This window comes from Silene latifolia, chromosome Y (assembly GCF_048544455.1).
Source record: "Silene latifolia isolate original U9 population chromosome Y, ASM4854445v1, whole genome shotgun sequence".
NCBI lineage: Eukaryota > Viridiplantae > Streptophyta > Magnoliopsida > Caryophyllales > Caryophyllaceae > Silene > Silene latifolia.
In genome coordinates this window covers 383015396-383021395 of record NC_133538.1, presented here as the reverse complement: position 1 = coordinate 383021395, position 6000 = coordinate 383015396, and positions in this window count along the sequence as shown.

Below are 6000 nucleotides of genomic sequence, written 5' to 3'. Positions count from 1 at the left end.
CCCAATGAGGTTATTGTCATCAGTGACTCTGATTCTGCTATGTCAGAGGCGCCTAATAATGTCTGGATTGAGAATGCTGGAGATGATGGTGAGTTTTATGAGGAGCCATCAGAGGACAGGTTTTCTGATGCTGTCATAGTCATCACATCCTCTGAGGAGACTGGAAATGGAGCTGCTGAGGATCTAAATTTCGCTGCTGTTGGTGGTCCAAGTGCTACTGTGGAATTAATTGAACAAGAATTGGAGGGGACTGGGGAGCACGGGTTTGAGGAGGTGCCTTCCATGTCCCTGAAATCTGTGGGCATTGAGAGGAAGGAAAAGGAGATGCAAGCTGAGTCTTCCACCTTGCAGCCTCTGGAGGAGATTTTTAAGAGTGTTAGAAAATTGGCTGGGACTGCTCTGGAAAGGGGTGAAGGAAGCAAACAGGGTGTTAATAAGTTGTTTGATATTCCTGTGGTTGGTAATAAGGCGAGGCTCATGGCTGAGGTTTCTTCTGGTAATATTTCTGATGGTTTTATGGGACTGGCGGATGCATATCACATCTCTGATTTGCAAGTGACCCATAAGGAAGATATACGAATGGCAAGGAAGAGGAAATGTAGCACTGATGTGGTTGATTACATCGTGCCTGAAATGGCTAAGGAATCTCTGGATAATGCGAAGGAGTACTTGAGGCAGCTGGCAAAGAGGAGCTGTGCAGGGGAGGGGCTCCTGGTTGGAAGAAAGGAAGGGAAGCGGCGGTATGGATTCGGGGTGAGTGTTCTGAAATTGTTATGATTGACTCAAGTGAATCCTCTTCTTCTGTTAATGGAGGTGCAGCTGGTTGTGAGGTGTCTGATGGTAATGGCTTTGCGGAGGTTGGGCCGTCACAACCTCCTTTGTCGCCATGAGGGGCTTGGTCTGGAATTGTAGGGGTCTCAATAACACGCTCGCCCCTACAATTCCAAAAATAAGAGCGTTATTAGGTAGTACGTATTATGATTTTCTTTTCCTTATAGAGACCAAATGTAATGCGAATAAAGTTTTCCCTATGTTTAGATCTTTAGGTTTTGTGAAGTTTTTTGGCGTGGATGCAGTAGGGGCATCCGGTGGTGCGTGGGTGGGATGGAAAAAGAGGCGAAAATGTCGCTTGTGAAAGCTTGTAAGAATTTCATGGTGCTTTTGGTAAGGAAATATGATGGTCTCTTTTGGTACCTTGTGCTTTTTTATGGTGCTCCTGAGTTGCATTTACGCTCTGCTGTTTTGAGTGATTTGGCTGAGTGGATGGAAACTTGTACATATCCCTACCTTATTATTGGCGATTTCAATCAAGTTGATTGTTTTTTGGATAAATGGAGCTGTTGTCAAAATCCAATTAAGGGAGCAAATGAATTTATAAACTGGAAGATTAGGAACGAACTAATTGATATCCCATTTAAGGGACCAAGATACACCTGGTGCAACAATCGAAAAGGGGAAAAGAGAGTGTATGAGAGGCTTGACAAAGCTTTGGCTTCCAAGGATTGGCTGATTTATTTTCCCAATTCAGGCATTAAGCATTACCCGGTTCAAATCTCGGATCATGCCCCGATTGAGCTTGATTTACATCTCACTGAAAGTGAGGGAAAAAGACCGTATAAGATGGATGCGTGGGTGTTAGATCATGAGGAGTGTATGCAAGGAATTCGGGCATCCTGGAATCTTGAGGTAGTTGGTTCGCCGGCTTTTCGCGTGGTTCGGAAATTGGCCCGTGTGAGAACTTCGGCAAAAAAGTGGGCTTTGGATAAAAGGAAGGAGTGGAGGCAGGTTTGGGATGAATTTGACAAAGGTTTGGTAGATGGTTTAAATGTTGATGTCATGGGGGGTGGAGATGAGTTGTACTCTAAGGCGAATGAGGAGGTTAAGGCTTTTGCAAGGGCAACTGCAGTCTTTTGGAAACAACGTGCTAAGATGCGGTGGATGGTAGACGGAGATACATGTACAAAGTTCTTTTTCAATTGGGTTAAGGGGCGGAAGGGAAGGAATTATATTCATGGCATAAAGGGAGAGGATGGAGTATGGAGTTATGATCATAATATTGTCAGCACTGCTTTCCAACGGAATTTTATGGCCCTGTACAAAGCGTGTGATAACAATCAGGAGGGGGAGACGTGGAGACCCGCTGGTTTTTTTGACCAGATTCTTTCTTCGGTAAGGAAGAGAGTCTCGAGTGATGATGCGGATTATCTCATGAGGCCTTTTACGGCTAAGGAAGTACGAAGTGCTGTTTTCCAGATGGGCGCTTTTAAATCGCCAGGACCGGATGGGATTCCTGCGTGTTTCTTCCAGAAATGTTGGCCTTTGGTGAAGAAAGAGGTAACGAAGGCGGATCTCTCTATTCTGAATTCGGGTCGAGTCTTGAGAGAACTCAATAGAACTTTTATTACTCTTATCCCGAAAACTGACAATCCTGAAGGGGTTTCGGATTATAGACCCATAAGCCTGTGTAATGTGTTCATGCGTATTGTATCGAAATGTATCACAAATAGGGTGGCAAAGGTAATGGGGATGCTGGTGAGTGAAGAACAAAATGCCTTCATTCCTGGGCGACATATTAGTGATAATATCCTTCTTGCCCATGAAACTATTCATCGGATTAAGGGCACAAAAAAAAAGGAAAACATGGACGGTGCGCTTTTAAGGCTGATATGAGTAAGGCTTATGATAGAATCAAGTGGGATTTTCTGGAGGCAGTTCTTTTTAGATTCGGTTTCCCAACAAGATTGGTGACGCTTATTATGAACTGTGTGACCACGGTGTCGTATGAAGTGCTTCTTAATGGCTCGCCGTTACCTCGATTCCAACCCGGTGTGGGTTGCGTCGGGGATCCCTTATCGCCCTTTCTTTTTATTCTATGTATGGAGGTGCTTGGTGGGCAGGTGGAAAACGCAAAGGAGGCAGGCATTCTGAAAGGGATTACCTTGTGTCAACATGAGAAACCGATCACTCACTTATTCTTTGCGGATGACTCTGTGTTCTTCTTTCAAGATGCCGGCCACGCAGCAACTAGTTTAAAGCGAATCATGGATGATTATTGTGAAGCTTCAGGTCAAAAATTAAATTTGGAGAAATCTGGCATTCTCTTCAGTCCAAGTACGACACTCGCAAAGGCTCAGGAGATCATGAGTGTGTTTCAAATAAGATCAACACAGGGCATCGGAAAATATTTGGGGATTCCGGCGGAATTTCAAGAGTCCAAGAAGGGGATTTTTGACTCACTCATTGACTATGTTTCCAAGCGTATTTCCTCATGGAATGGAATCTACTTGTCACCTGCTGGTAGGTTAACCCTGATTTCTTCAGTCCTCTCAAATCTTTCAAATTACTTTCTATCGGTTTTCAAAATTCCGGTAAGTGTGTCTTCAAAGCTTAATTCTTTGTTGGCACAATTTTGGTGGGCTGGCTGTAAATTGGGGCAGAAACTACATTGGTGCAGTAAGAACTTTCTAAGCCTCCCTAAGAGTTCCGGGGGATTGGGCATACGAAATGTTGGGTGTCTTAACAAGGCTTTGCTAGCCAAGCAGGGGTGGAGACTGGTCTCGGGTGAAGATTCTTATTTCAGCAGGATTTTTCGTCGAAGGATCTTTGGTTCCAATTCGTATGTTGATGGTGCTACACCTACTAAGGGGCTTGGTTGCTCGTGGGGAGTCCGAAGTATTAGATATGGTTTGGAGCTGATTTTGGATAATATCGGATGGAAACCAGGTTGGGATTCGGGTCTTAATGCGTGGAATGCAAAGTGGGTTAACGGGAACACGCCTGAGCCGCAGGATCGGTTGCTGGGTTCTGATTTTCTCTGTTTGGGGAGTCTTCAAGTGCGAGACTTATGGAATAGAGATCTATCGTGGAATGCCCCACTTGTATGTGCGCTTTTCAAGGAACAGGATGTGAGAAGGATCCTAGCATCGACAATATGTAAATCGCGGAAGCAGGATGAAGTCTTTTGGCCGTTCACAAATGATGGTGGCTATTCGGTTAAAAGTGGGTATGGCATTGCTTTCATGGAGTTCTTTGAGAAAAAAGGTACAATTAAAGACAAAGCAAGGATATCAATGAGGGGGAGGGGTTTTTGTAAATCACGTTTGTGGAGCTTGCACGGGCCGAGTTCGTGGAAAATGCCGATATGGAAAATCATCACCAGCACGCTTCCAGTGGGCTTTGAGTTCCAGAAGCGATCAATTGGTGGGGGACATACCTGTCAAATGTGTTCGGGGGACCAATCTTACTGTGAGACGGTGGAACATGTATTTAGGGATTGTGCGCTGGCGGCTAGGGTCTGGGCGGGGTCGCTATTAGGTATTCGGGTGGAAGGAAGTGATATGATTCCACTTAGTGATTGGATTATCAACTGGATTCGGTACTTGGAAAAGATGGAGGATGGTGAAAGGAGGGTTCTAACTTTCCTGGCAACTTTATGGGCTCTTTGGATCACTCGTAACAATGTGATCTTTTCGGAGAGTGGAATTATGCCAGGCGTCCTTCTTGAATCGGTAATTAATAATGTGGAATCGTATCTGCAAGCTATGCAGAAGGAGAAGGAACACAGTGAGGATCTACGACAGGTGAGGTCATCTATAGGAAGCAATGAGTTGAGGGTTATTAGGGATGGATTTCCGGTTTATATGGTTGGGGGGAGGAATCAGTGTAGAGGGATCAGGATAAAGGTTGACGCGGGATGGTCGAGGAGTATGGCCGCTGGGATTGGGTGGGTCGCTTTTGATGTAGAAGGGACCATGCTTTTGCACGGAAGTATGAAGACTACAGCAGAATCAGCTTTGCATGCAGAGGCTCTAGGCTTATTGGCGGTTATTCAGATGGCGGTTGAGAAAGGCCTGCTACATTTGGAGGTGGTTTCGGATTGTTTGGCGCTAATATGTCAGATTGCAGGATATGCGGGAATCAATCATGTTATAAAAGGGGTCCTGCAGGATATCAGGGGGCTTTATGCTTCGTTTCATTGCTTATCTTTTTCATATATTGCTAGAAATCATAATGTTGTAGCACATGGCCTTGCGTCTAGGGCCATGAGACTGTAATACCTTTATTTACAGTTGCCAAAAAAAAAAAAAAAAAAAAAAAAGACTTCTCATTTCCTGTTCAAGTTGTACCTTTTTACAACTGAGATAGTGACACCCAACTTTAAAAATTATTCAAAAAAAGACATTAGATGATCATTCAATAATTAGTCTTTACGATAACCATCCCCTCAACAAAAGTTTTAAATGTGCTGAAATTGTCAAAGCCAAACTATATTCATTTTTTTTTTTTAAGGAAAGAAAACTAGGTTGATCCTCTAGGATATGACCAACCTATCTCATCCTTTCGAATGGGGGAGGTAAGTTGAAGCCACCGGCTATCAAACCACCTCGAAAGAATTGGACATAAATGTCCAATAGAAGACATGAAGTCAGCAACCTTGTTGGCTTCACGAAAGCAATGTTTAATTATCACTTCATCGAAAAAATGAAGGTCTAATTTCACATTTTTGATAATACTAGAAATTTGCCAAGGAATTTGCCAAGTACCTCGAATTGAGTTAATAACACATAAATTATCACCTTCCACAATGAACTTTGGAATTTCTAAGTATTTAGCTGCTAAAATACCTTCTTTTAAAGCGAGAGCTTCTACAATAAGGATACTATTGGATCCGCACTTTTTTGCTCCTAACAAAACGACTTTACCATTGTGATCTTTTATAGAATATCCTAAAGCAGCTTTATTACCTTCTATTCTCGATCCGTCAAAGTTTAGCTTTAGAAAACCGATTTCAGGTTTTTCCCACCAAATTTCTTTCTTACTAGAGTTGTTTCTAGCTGACTCTTCTATCTCGGGATTGTTGAGATTCTTAAATCTAGTCACATTCCAGGTCTTAGTAATATTATTACATAATGTAATAAGTTTGCTGATACTTAAATTAACATTATTAAAGATAATATCATTCCTATGGAACCATGCATTTCACCAAATAAAAATAATCTT